This window comes from Erinaceus europaeus, chromosome 8, assembly GCF_950295315.1.
Source record: "Erinaceus europaeus chromosome 8, mEriEur2.1, whole genome shotgun sequence".
NCBI lineage: Eukaryota > Metazoa > Chordata > Mammalia > Eulipotyphla > Erinaceidae > Erinaceus > Erinaceus europaeus.
The window spans coordinates 108,157,468-108,172,102 of NC_080169.1; positions in this window are offsets into that span (position 1 = coordinate 108,157,468).

Consider the following 14,635-nt stretch of genomic DNA (forward strand, 5'->3'; position numbering starts at 1 on the left):
TCCCACTCCCTGCATTGGAAGCTTTCCTATTCTTTATGTCTCTGGAAGCATGGACCGGGGGTCACTATGGCGTACAGAAGGTGGGAGGTCTGGCTTCTGTAATTGCTTCTTGTATGGACATGGGCATTGACAGGTTGATTCATACTCCCAGCCTGTCCCTATCTTTCCCTACTGGGGCAGGGCTCTGGAGTGGTGGGGTTCCAGGCTACATTAGTGAAGTTTTTTGTCTGGGAGAGTCAGGTTAACATTGTGGTAGCATCTTCAGCTTGGTGTTTGGAACATGTATTCCTTTGCTTCCTCCTTTCTTGTGGGACTCGGTTCAGTAGTTCTTGTAAGGTGGGGTTGATTGTGGCAAATTTCTTTAGTTCTTGAATATTTGAGAAAACCTTTATTTCTTCTCATATTTGAAGGATAATTGTGCAGGATACAATATTCGCAGCTGGAATTTCCTCTCCTTTAGAACTTTGAATATGTCATTCCACTCTCTCCTGGCTTTTAGAGTTTGTAAAGAGAAATCTGATGAAAGTCTTATAGCTCTGCCTTTTTATGTGACTTCTTTCTTTTCTCTATCAGCCAGCAAAATTTTTTCCTTGGCGTTGACTTTTGATAGTTTTACAATAATGTGCCTTGGCATTGGTCTTTTTGTATTTATAAATCTGGGTGATTGTTCTGCCTCTTGGATGAGAATTTTCTAATGGATTCCTAAGTGAGGGAAGTTCTCAGCTAAAACTGCTCTGAAAATGGACTCTGGGTCTTTGGCCTTGTCCTCCTCTTCAGATATACTTATTACTCTTATATTCAATCTTTTGATGGAATCTGCAATTACACAGATAATTGCTTCAGTCTTTATAAACCATTCCTCCCCCTCACCTTTGAATTGAAAGAATGGGCTGGACATATCTTCTGGAAATAATCTGGAGATTATTTCTTCTGAATGTGTGGATCTATTTGTTAAGCCTTCTACCTGGGCATGGGTTGCAGTTAGGGTGTTTTTACTCCTTGGAGTTCTGACTGAAGTTCTTCTTTCAAGAACTTAATGATGTCATAAATTCATCTCTCATGCATTTTAATTCCATAGTAACATTACTATTACTCTTTTAATTCTTACTTAATTCTTGGAATGCCCTTACAATGAGCTTTGTGTAGTCTGTCTCTGAGAGTCTCTCTAAATTTGTAATTCCTTGGATTTCCTCTGTTTCATTTCTGTCTGGCTGATATGGCATAGTTGGTTGGCTATTTAGTTCTGTTTCTCTGTGTGCACATTTTTTGTGCTGGTTACTGATGGCCAGCAGGTGGTGCTATTGTGATTTCTAGGTTTTTCTTGCTTGTATGATCTGTGGTGTGTGGAATGTATTGTGTAAACCAGTTCCCAGCTTCTGCTGTGAGTCCTTTCACACCACAGAAAGCAGCCCCCAACCACCAACCCCTTTTTAAGTTAATTTACAACACCCTGTCAGTCTGTGTTCAAAGCCCATGGTCACAGTGGGAACATTCTTGATCCAATCATTTCAGGACCAGTCTTCCTCAAGGGATATAGTAGTTTGATCCAGCCTCTCTTTGGAGAATGGGGCAGTTCCAACCATTGCTACTCTACAGTGAAGGCAAGGTCTTTGAAAGGCCCACAAGAGGACTTATGATGACTTTCCTAATGGAAGTGATTTTCAATGATGGAGAGGGGGATCTACTAGAGGTTTAGGCCCAACACATCTATGTGGGAATCCAAGGATCCCCTGACTAAGGCCTCACTTGATTGGGTGATCTGGTATTAGCTAGAAAAGCCATCATTGAGTGAACTAGTCTCTTGCCCTTTTCCAGGTTTTGTAGTCTTTTATCTGATAAGCAAATATATATATATATGTATCACCTAAAGTATAATTACTGTCTTTATAACAACCTTACCAGAATCATCAAAAAAGTAAATGCAGTTAAACTTCAGGTTAAATTAGACCCCACCAAAATACCAAGTGTATTTACTCCCTAACTTGAGGCCAGACCCCACAAACCTAATACTGGTTTGGATACAACAAATGGAGCTCAGAGCTTTAATAACCATGAGAAAGTTTAAGCTATTCAGATAAATAAGGGACTGTCATAGTCAATATCTATTCCTTTCTTTTTTTAAAAGATTTTCTTTTTAAAAAAAATTATTATTGGATAGAGACAGAGAGTAATTGAGAGGGGAAGGGGGATAGAGAGGAAGAGAGACAGAGAGACACCTGCAGCCCTACTTCACCACTTGAGAAGCTTTCCCCCTGCAGGTGGGGACCACTGGCTTGAACATGCAACCTTGAGCACTGAAATGTGTGCACTCAACCATGTGCCCCACTGGCTGGCCCCTCAATATCTATTTCTTAATGAACAAAGTGTGGGATTATTACTCAGACCCCAAATTAACAACTAGCTGTAACACTTTATATTTACACACTCATCACTATTTTATCCTTCAGGATGATGTTAGTCTCATCCTGTCAACAATCTGAGGCAAATCTAGAAGATATTCCAAAGGTTCTTTATCTTTCTAGATACATATCACCTAATAGTTAATGATTCAAATTGAGATTTTCCAGTAAGTCAAACCTCAGGGAAAATGATTGGTTTTCTTGTAGAGAAACTAAGACAGATTCCATAAGGTAAAGAGTAAAAAGGTAAGGTTTCCAAGGTAATAAAATAGTTTTCATCAATGTCATCTTCTATAAAAAAATAATAATTACTGTGGGAAGAGGAAAAATGTTTCAGGTGAGAAGAGTGAAGAATAAAGATGGAAAATGATGGACACTATAAAAATAGTGGAAATTGGTTTGCTTATGGAAGAAAAGGCTAGGGTACTTTCATCTAGGAAAAATTTCAGTTACACCAAGAACTAACAAGTTTTCTGTCAGTGAAGGACTGAATAATACTAAAAGGGCTTACACTAAGGCAGGTGAGATTCCAGTTGAATCTACTGAAGATCTTTAAGAAGATAAAGAAATCACGTGCTGAAAATAGAATGTTCAGGAAAGCTACTTATTTTCTTTTCCCAGTGACCTTACAGAAGAAAGAAAAACAACTATTTGTTCTGAATTCTTTACCTGTATAAAAGGAGTGACATGGATATATGGTTTCTGGAAGTTTTCTGAAACTCAGCCACTTCTTTTTCTCTGATAGCTAGTTTTTCCTTAAGATATGTTCTTTTTCAGTGGAAATCAGTACTGCCTGTCTTGTTTAGCAGCAATCTCATCTCCACAGTCTTTCATTGGAAAAATACCAGTTAGTTTTTCACTCTTCCTTCTTCTCCCTCAGCCACAGACACATTAAATGACTACAACATTTACAAAGATGAGCCTGCATCAAGTACTATGCACCAGGAATAACTCTACAAAGTCAAATTCTAATTTCCACAACCAGCATTGAAGGACATTATTTTTTCATTATTATCTTTATTTACTGGATAGAGACAGCTAGAAATCAAGAGGGAAGTGATAGAGAGGGAGGGAGACACCTGCAGCACTGCTTCACCACTTGCAAAGCTTTCCTTCTGCAGGCGGGGACTGCCCAGGTGGTCAAACTTGTGTCCTTGCACATTGTGATATGTGTGCTCAATCAGGTGAACCACCACCCAGACACCACGTTGAAAGACATTATTATCAATCTTCCACTAGATGTAGTATAAGTAAAAAACAGGAATGAAGAGGCTTGCTTAGGCTGAATACAGATGGAAGTTTAATCGAACTTTTCTAATACTTTTAGTGCTTTTTTTAATTTAAGAAAGGATTAATTAACAAAACCATAGGGTAGGAGGGGTACAACTCCACACAATTCCCACCACCCAATCATAATATCCCACCCCCTCCTCTGATAGCTTTCCCATTCTCTATCCCTCTAGGAGCATGGACCCAGGGTCATTGTGGGTTGCAGAAGGTAGAAGGTTTGGCTTCTGTAATTGCTTCCCCGCTGAACATGGGCATTGACTGGTCAGTCCATGCTCCCATTCTGCCGCTCTCTTTCCCTAGTAGGGTGGGTCTCTGGGGAAGCAGAGCTCCAGGACAAATTGGTGGGGTCTTCAGTCCAGGTAAGCCTGGCAGGCATCCTGATGACATCTGGAACCTGGTGACTGAAAAGAGAGTTAACATACGAAGCCAAACAAATTGTTGAGCTATCATGGACCCAAACCTTGGAATAGTGGAGAGGAAGTGTTCGGGGGGTACTCATTGCAAATTCTAGTGTACTTCTGCTTTCAGGTATATATTTTGCAGTAGTTTATGGATACGTGTGAACATAAGCTCTCTCTCACAGAAACTGGTGTATATCTAGGTTTTGGGACTTTGTTAGAAAGTGAACCACCTGAGATGGAATTACAGTATACTATGAAAGGAAAGGACTCACCCGAGTAATGAAGCTGAAGGGTTGTCATTCCACAAGTGAAGTCTCTGGACACAGTCTGAAGTGAAGCATGTTGAAGTGGCAATCGTTGTGTTGGTTAGGTTGTGATCGGCAGATGCAATATTATTTGATATGGATTGGGAGAGGCATATGGGAAAGTGGGCCCTATCCAAGGGTACCAGGACTGGGGGAAGTAGAGGGTTTATAGTGGAGATGTGCGGTTCCTGCTGTCTTAGGGTTCAAAAAGATAGTTAATGTTATCATCACATTAATTGGTAATTAGGTTAACTTTGTAAAGTCCTTTTGTTAGGGTTTTCTGTACAGTACCCAGTATCTTGTATATAGCTGTGCTATTGGTTGCTTCTGATCTACTTGGTCTAGGCTTTTGAGAGAGTCTGCATATCAGTTACACAGCCTATATATTAAAAAGATTCAGTTTGTGTTTTAAAAAACTTTGAGACATATAATTAATTTTTCCCCTCTCATATTAATTAACTAGTGATTTATAAGACTACATTTTACTAGGAGTATACATAAACAACTTTCCGACCACCAAAAGACCCATCCCTCCCACCCACTCTCACTCCCCACTTGCCCAGGAAGCTGCATGTCTACCCCTCACCACAGGGCTTTTACTTTGGTGCCCTACTTACAATTTGGTCAATTCCTGCTTTTAGTTTCCCTTTCAGATCTTCTTCCTCAACTTCTGTTGATGAGTGGGATCATCCCATACTCATCTTTCTCTTTCTGACTTAGCTCACTTAACATAATTCCTTCTAGCTCTGTCCAAGATGGGTCAGAGAAGGTGGGTTCATTGTTCTTAATAGCTGCATAGTATCCCATTGTGTATATATACCACAGCTTTCTTAGCTACTCATCTGTTGTTGGGCACCTGGGTTGCTTCCGGGTTTTAGCTATTATGAATTGTGCTGCTATGAACATAGGAGTACACACCTCTTTTTGGTTGGGTGTTATGGAGTCCTTGGGGTATATCCCCAGGAGAGGAATTACTGGATCATATGGAAGGTCCATGTCTAGCCTTCTGAGAGTTTTCCAGACTGCTCTCCACAGAGGCTGTACCAATTTACATTCCCACCAGCAATGTAAAAGGGTTCCTCTGTCCCCACATCCTCTCCAGCATTTGTTGCTGCTGTCCTTTTTGATGTATGCCATTCTTACAGGAGTGAGGTGGTATCTTAGTGTTGTCTTAATTTGCATTTCTCTGCCAATCAGTGACCTAGAGCAGTTTTTCATATGTTTGTTAGCCTTTTGGATCTCCTCTGTAGTGAATGTTTTGTTCATATCCTCTGCCCAATTTTGGATGGGGTCGTGTGCTTTTTTGGTGCTAAGGATGCTGAGCTCTTTATATATTTTGATTAGTTTCTTGTCTGATGTATGGCATGTGAAGATCTTCTCCCATTCTGAGGGGTCTCTTTGTTTGTTTAATAGTTTCTTTGGCTGTGCAGAAGCTTTTCAATTTGATGTAGTCCCATTGGTTTGTTTCTGCTATAGTCTTCCTTGCAATTGGGTTTGATTCATCAAAGATGACCTTGAGGTGTAGGTGGGAAACTGTTTTACCAATGTTTTCTTCTAAGTATTTGATTGTTTCTGGTATGACATCTAACTCTTTGATCCATTTGGAGATGATTTCTGTTTCTGGTGAGATAAATTTATTCAATTTCATTCTTCTGCATGTTACAACCCAGTTTTCCCAGCACCATTTTTTGAAGAGAGCCTCCTTTTTTAGATTTAATGCTTTGGGCCCCCTTACCAAAGATAAGATGTCCATAGGTGTGGGGACTTAGTTCTGGGCTTTCAATTCTGTTCCACTGGTCTGTGTGCCTATTTTTGTTCCAGTACCATGCTGTTTTGATGATGATGGCTCTATAATATAGTTTAAGGTCTGGGAGTGTGATGCCTCTATTTCTGTTTCTTTTCTCAAGATGGTTTTGGCAATTCTAGGTGTTTTCAGGTTCCAGATAAATGATTGTAGTGTTTGTTCTATTCTCTTAAAGAAGCTTGGTGGAACTTTGATGGGTATTGCATTAAATTTCTATATAGCTCTGGGGAGAATATTCATTTTGATGACATTTATTCTTCCAACCCATGAGCATGGGATATCTTTCCATTTCTTGGTGTCAGTTTCTATTTCCTTGAGTAGCGACTCATAGTTTTCAGCATACAAATCTTTCACTTCTTTGGTCAACTTTATTCCTAGGTATTTGATTGATTTTGCTGAAACAGTAAATGGGAGTGATTTCTGGATGTCTTCCTCTTCAGATTTAGTGTTTGCATAAAGAAATGCCACTGATTTTTGTACATTGATTTTGTAGCCTGATACCCTGCTATATTGCCTAATACCTTCCAGTAGTTTTCTGCTGGATTCCTTCGGTTTTTCTATGTATACTATCATATCATCTGCAAATAGTGAGAGCTTGACTTCTTCCCTTCCAATCTGTATTCCTTTGATTTCTTTCTCTTGCCTGATTGCTATGGCAAGAACTTCCAATACTATGTTGAAGAGTAACAGTGACAGTGGACAGCCCTGTCTAGTCCCTGATCTGAGGGGGAATGCTTTCAGCTTCTGTCCATTGAGTATGATGTTGGCTGTAGGTTTGCTATATATCGACTCCACTATCTTGAGGAATTTCCCATCTATTCCCATTTTTTGTAGAGTTTTGAGAATGAATGGGTGTTGGATTTTGTCAAAGGCTTTCTCTGCATCTATTGAGATAATCATGTGGTTTTTGGCTTTGCTTTTATTGATGTGGTGAATGACATTGATTGACTTACAGATGTTGAACCAGCCTTGCATTCCTGGGTTGGACAGAACTCAACTTGAGCCGATCTAGGCTGCTGCGTTGGAGAGGGATCAGGAACTCATGCTGTACTAACTTCGCAGGAGATACATTCTGGAACTCTCTGAGCTGGAAAGCAATTTCCAAGTGTCTTTAAACAGAAGAGCAGCTGTTTTGATACTCTCCAAATAGTGTGGAAACAGGATGTGATATAGAGAGGGTGGAGTGAAAAGTGACTGGTGGAAGATCAGGGTGTGACAAGGAGAGGATTAGGGTGTGACAAGGAGAGGATCAGGGTGTGACAAGGAGAGGGGGTGCAGCAGGTGAGAATTCTACCACTAAACCACCAATGCCCTGGAGGGAATGTGGTGATTTATGTAAATGTAAAAGTGATTTATGTAAATAGACCAAAGCTTTGAATGGGATCAATCAATCCCTATATAGGCATATGGTTAAGCAGAAGCCAGGGGGAGGTGGCATACTACCCAACATATCCCCATTTCTTTTTAACTATTTGCTATAGTATCAGGAGTGAGGGGCACTTTGTGAGGCAGGGAGACTGATAAGAGGCACACTTTTTGGGGTTCTACTGTCCCTCCTTGCTCAACCTCTCCATAGAGAGAGAGACTAACAGGATTGACACACCCCTCAGGCTCAGGCCCTTCCAAGCTCAACCATATCCTCACAATTCCCCAACATCTCCCTCTTACTTAATGGCTATATATAACTGGGTCAATGTCTGTAAAAGGCTTCATCTCTGTCAGGGGAGTGTAGCAGTTTAGGGGTGAACAGAAACCTGTTGGGAAGAAAGCAGAATGATAGCGTGTAAGTGTCTTCAAAAAGAACTAGCACAAGACAGGGAGGGATAAGTAAGAGTAGCAAGAGACAGAGTGAACCTGATGGGTGGAGGAGTGGGGGCCTGATAAGCCGAGGGGCTAGAGGGGAGATCTGGCATTGCAAAATCCTGATTCAGCTGGTGGAAAGTTCTATGAACTGCTACAGTCATTCTTCAAGAAGTCCAGCAGTATAAAGGGAATGTCCAGCAAGTTCTATAGAAGCATCAGTCCAATGTCAACAGCCAGGAAATAAATGCCACACGTCTATCTTGATGGAGGAGGACAGCCACTGGAACTTTTCTTCTCTGTAGGGAGTGACCTGGAACTGCCAAAACATGATGGGCGAAACAGAAGCAGGAATAGCAGACACCGATGGTTGAGAGAAAGGCAGTAGGAAAGTCTTGTTCTTTGGAGTCTGTGAGTAATGTTCTCCAGATCGTGTCAGGTCACATCATGGGTTTCGGGGGATGGCTGTAATTGTGGGTGATGTCAGAGGTCAGGGGTCCAAGATGGATTTCTGGGGATTCTATATGAGCAGATTCTTCTTTATGTGAAGGCTTGTCATAGCTGTAGTCAATTACTTATGAAAAAACTTTGTAACAAATTAGAAGTTTACTACAATTGATAACTCAATGATTATAATTGGTTTAGGTATCTCTATAATTTCCTATAAAGGTCATCTTATGTGACCTCATGTAGCAGTCTCTATGTAGCAAAAATTTCATACCGAATTTAAGTCACATATATTGATTCTTAACTATTTTTACATTGGGTTTTTAAGCAAACTCAGGTTACTAGAGTTAACACATTTTAGTGACAATTTTTTTTGTACATTTACAATGTCAGATTGATGCCAAATTTGTTGTGGATTAATTTCCACAAGATAGCTTACAGGACATTTTTGGGGGCCCTCCAAAAATGTCCTGTATAGAGGATTTGTATTTTAACTTAGGAGATGATGAATTGTCACATTGAATATTTAGAGTTTTACCTTAAACACTCAGTTACTTAAATGAATTGATTTTACCTCTTTTCATAAGAATGTAGCTTCAAAGTTACAATTTAACCGTTAAGTTAATGTTTACCAAACTTGAAACACGCATATTAAACATATAGTTTATAACACACAGGAGGAGAAAAACTTGTAAATAAGACATATCATTTCAAACTCGAATTTAGATCTACTGTCATAGTTGAACCATCTTTACTCACACAGTTTAAGACTAAACATTTCATATTTATATCAAAACTTAAAAAAGAAATCAAAAAGGGGAATGAACAATTTTTGGACTGTTTCTGGACGTATCCAGAAAACATGGCTGCGTTCAGCCATTTTATATAAAGTCAGTTAACATTCAGAGTACTCTGAACACAATGGGTCATACAAAAATTTTGGTCACTCAACTCACTCAATTTTTTTTTTTTTACTCATTCACAAAACACAACTGGCCAGTCATAGCATAAGAGTTTCGTGGGGGGGGGGGAGAGTTCTGTGAATCAGATTTTTTTTTTTATTCTGCCATGCTGTACTATGCATCCTGCAGCCAGTTTTCTTGCAGCCAGTCTTCTTGCAGTGTTTCTTGTTCTTCAGGGATATCAGCGCCATCATGTGGATATTGCCGGACATGGCGGGCAGGAACCCAAACTAGCTTGGAGTAATTTTGTGGAAAAATGCATGCGAAACCCCTGCCCATAGTCAACAGGGGGTCAGGTCCTTTCCAAATTTTATCAAGAGACTTTAATAGCTGGGAGGGTGGGTGGTGTTTGCCAATGAAGAATAATAGGAGGTTGGTCTGAGTTTTTGTAAATATTAAAGAGATTTAATGTAGTTAAGGCTTTTGCCAGCTGGATATTAGGGGGGTACATTTCCACTTTTTCTTTATTTAATTGAGCCTTAAGAGTTTGATGGGCCCTCTCAACAATGCCTTGTCCCTGTGGATTTTATGGAATGCCTATAGTATGAGTAATGTTCCAGAGGGAACAAAAATTGTTTCTTTAAATTGTTTGCTGGTAAAAGCTAGTCCATTATCCATTTTAAGTTGAAGATGTAAGCCCATTACAACAAAACAGGAGAGCATATGGCTTATAAGCTTTTTTGAGTTTTCTCCAGTCTGAGCTGTAGCCCACATAAACATAGAGAAGGTATCAATTGACATGAACACATATTTTTGTTTGCCAAAGTTGGGTATGTGGGTAACATCAATTTGCCAAAGAGCATTGGCTTTTAAACCTCGATGATTAACCCCCAGAGTTTGAATAGCAGGTGTTTTGATTAGACCTGCATAGGGGGAACATGTAGCAAGAATACGTTTTAACTGTGGCAGAGGAATATCAGGAAATTAAGCTCGAAGACCTTTAAGATTAACATGGGTTAGGGAATGAAAGTCAGCAGGATTAGAGACAGAGGCTAGGAGAATTCCTGTGGAGGCAAGGCGGTCACCTGCAGCATTCCCTTTGGACAGGTTACCAGGAATAGGGCTGTGGGAATGTAGGTGCTGAACGTAGGTGCTGTTGGGTTCAAGAACAGAGCATAGAGGCAATTTGAATTGAAAGAGGAGAAAGTGGGTTGTCATCAATTCTTACATAAGATCGAGCAAGCCATGGAAGTAAGTTAACAGTATACACACTGTCAGAAAAAAGGTTGAAGGATTCTGGTACAGCTTTTAATGCAAGGAAAACAGCATAAAGTTCTTTGTACTGAGGGGAATTATCAGGAAGTTCAGTAAAGAGAGGTTTGGGGTATTGCTGGTCTGGATAATATATAAGGGCAGCAACTCCCTTTTTTCCACCATCAGTGAACACTGTAGGAGCAGAGGGGATGGGATCTTGAGAGAAAAGTTTAGGTACTAGTAGAGGCAACAGAGGTAAAGAAGCTATCAAATTATTAGAGGGAAAATGATTATCTAATTGTCCTGGAAAACCCGTTAAACTTATGGCAAAACGAGAATGGTGGCGTATGAGCCATTCTGTATCAGTGAGAGAAAAAGGAAGAATGATTGAATCTGGTTCCCTTCCTAAGACCTGAACCGATCTGTTTCTTCCTTGGCGAACCATAAATGCTAAGGCATCAATCTCGGTAAGGAGTCTTGGAGCTCCGCCTACTGGCGTATGAAGCCATTTGAGAATGCCATGTTTCTGCCACAATGCCCCCACTACCGTGGGGGTGGATTTAAAGATTAGAAGATTTACTGGAGAGGAGGGGGAGAACCGAACGAGGTGCATGTCCTGGAGAGCCTGGTTAACTTTTCTAGTGCCAAGGAGGCTTCGGGGGTTAACATACGCTTTGAGAAGGGCTGTTTGTTTCCTTTTAACAGATCGAACAGTGGTTGCAGGCAGCTCGTAGGCAGATAAAGATACTGCCTAAGCCAATTCAAATTTCCAAGAAAACTTTGTAAAGAAGCAAGAGTGAGATTAGAAGGAAAAGTAACACAAGGTATTAAAGGACGAATCTGCGTTAGGGAAATCTCTGAGCCTAAGAAAGATATTGGAAGAATTAGCTGTATCTTCTCAGGAGCTACAATAAGTCCACTTCTCTTTAAGGCAGGGATTAGAAAATCACGTAGGGCGGAGAGATCTGTATCTAATTCTCCCCATATTAACACATCATCCATATAATGAAAAACCGTAAGGGCCTTATGAATATATGGAAAAAGGGCATATTTAACAGCCTCTTGACAAATAGTAGGACTATTAGCCATGCCCTGGGGCAGTACCACCCATTCAAATCTATCGGCAGGGCTGGCATTATTAATAGAAGGAACAGAGAAAGCAAAACGTTTACAATCTTGTGGGTGTAAGGGTATAGAGAAAAAACAATCCTGTATATCAATAGCTATGACTGGAATTCCTGTGGGAATTGCGGAAGCAAGAGGCAAACCCCTTTGGGGGGAGCCCCAAACCTGCATGGTTTTATTAACTGCACGAAGATCTTGGAGGAGGCGCCATTTTCCTGAGCGCTTTTTAATCACAAAGACTGGAGTATTCCATGGGCTCCGAGAATGACGAATGTGTCCCAAAGATAACTGCTCTTGGACGAGTTCTTTTAAAATTTCTAGCTTCTCCCTAGGCAAAGGCCACTGTTCCACCCAGACAGGCTCATTAGAAAGCCAATCTAAGCGGGGAGTTCTGTTACGAACAGTGGCAGTCAGTATTGGGGGTGCTGGTTGGGTCTAGCACTCTCACAGGAGTGAGTGTGGTGTCCTGCAGAGGTGTCTGAGGATATCACTACATCTAAAGATTCCAGCAAGTCTCTTCCCAATAAGTTGGTGCTTATATCAGCTATTAAAGGCTGAAAGCATCCGCTAGTCCCTTCTGGATCTTCCCACACAAGGGAATCTCGTGTGCGGAATGCCTGAGTCAATCCTCCAACACCATGTAAGCGTGGTCCTGGGAGGCGTTCCCAACTCTGGGGAACCTCTGCTTGTCTTAATATTGTCTTATCTGCTCCCGTGTCAATCAAACACTTAAAAGGAATATTACCAATCTTTACTGTCATAGTTGGGTGACCCCTTTCTAAAACAGGGGTGGTCCATAAAATCTCAGGCTCTGAATTCGAGCTGTTCTCATGCTCCATCCGGTTATTTCTATGCTGGAAGTTCCCACATACCACAGGTTCCTCCTTCTGCTCACCCTCTGTTATTGTTACTTGGCGTGGTGGGTCTAGCGACGGATTGTGTCCCAAGCTGGGCTTTTGTTTGTGGAAGAACGGCACAGCACCAAGCGGGTGACCTGCTTCCTTCCCTCTTGGGGGCGGGGCTAAGGGAAGCCCCACAACTAGTTTAAATCCCTGTCTACATTTGGCAGAGGCATGCCGTTCCTATGGAACTTTGACCAACAATCTCTCCTCCAGTGAAATCCTTTCTGGCATCCGGGACAAGGCATTCGTGGTGTCTGGTTCCCTGTCTGGAGGTGGGTTGCCCTGACTGGAGGTGGGGTTGCCCTGACTGGAGGTGGGGTCGCGGTCTATTTTCTGGACATTGATTACCCCAATGCCCTTGGCGACCGCACTGATAGCAAGCCCCTTTTTGCTTATGTAAGGTAGCTGCATAGGCCTGTAACATAGGTCCTTGAAAAGAGCTTGATCTGAGATCCTGTGTAGCTATAATCCAAGTATCTGGGTGTTCGTTTTTAAGAGTGATACAGGCCTGTCAAAAATGTGGAAACATTCCATCCCAGACTATGGATTGCAGGAGGAGAAAACGAGAGTCAGGATTATAAATCTTCCTTTCCAAACTCGACTGGACCCTGGCAATGGATTTAGCGAGGGATTCATCAGGTTCTTGTTGAAGGGAGAGAATGGGGGCTGAGGCCACTCACATGGGTGGTGTTAATCGCTCCCATGCTTTTAATTCACACAGGCGTACCTGATCAAAATACCCTGGTGAAAACTTGGCTTCTGCCTGTTGAATCCCTGTTTCTAATTGGCCTGTTCCAAACAATGCATCAAAATTCCCCTCTGGCTGATTTTGAATATTTTTCTGCGATTGTTGTAAACATTCATCGCGAAAGAAAGCCTCCCATTGCAGGAAGAGGGGGCCTGGGAGCATAGCACGAGTTACATCCCTCCAATCTTGCAGAGTATTAAGGTTCTGAAGCAGGCCTTGTTAAATGGACCTGGTCCATGGGGCATGACAACCATCATCCTTGATAGTCTGGCATAGTTCCTTCAGGTCTGTTACAGAATATGGATACCAGGCCTGAGGTTTTTGTCTATTGGGGGCGACATTGACAGGAAATGTGTGGACTTGCTCTTATAAGTGTGTAACAGTAGGAGGAGTCACCGAAGTGGAAGCTTCTGGACAAGCGGACGAAGATGTGGTTTTGGAGGCTACAGGAGAATTCGGACATGTGTCTGTCAAAATGGGGGTGGGGGAAGAAGCAGCCGTGGAGGCAGCAGGAGGTTGTGGACACCTGTCTGCCAAAATGGGGGTGGCCAAAGAAGTGGCTGTGGAGTCCAAAGGAGAATTCAGACATGTGTCTGTCAAAATAGGGGCCTCAGGGCAAGATGCCAAAATAGGGGCCTCAGGGCAAGATGCAGAGGAATTAGGGTGGGTCAGGATCACGATAGGCCTTTGCTTCTTCTTGTTTTTAAGGTGCTGGTTAAGTTCTATGATCACTTCCTTTATCTCTTGGACTTCAGCCTCTAGGTCCTTAAGCCTTTTGAGACGTTGCCCTATATATCCCTTAAAAGCTGCTATGATGATCAACAGGATATAAGGTGCAGCCCCGAGAAAAATGTCCCAGTATACTGGAAAAAGAATGCAGAATTTGGAAAAGATTTTCCATGGTGGAGAGATCTCAGGAAAACAATAAGAAAGAAAAAAAATCACAGTGCCTTAACACAATATTGCAGATACCCAAAAGGTGTGTACTTATCTAGGATGTCTCCTTGTAAATCTGATGCTACGTGTCCCCGTTCCGGGCGCCAGATGCCGAGATAGCCTGAGGGTGCTTCTTCCTGAGCTAGTGCTCTCTAGGTTGGAGAGAACTCAACTGGAGCCGATCTAGGCTGCTGCGTGGGAGAGGGATCAAGAACTCGTGCTGCACTAACTTCGCAGGAGATACACTCTGGAACTTTCAGAGCTGGAAAGCAATTTCCAAGTGTCTTTAATCAGAAGAGCAGCTGTTTTGATACTATCCAAG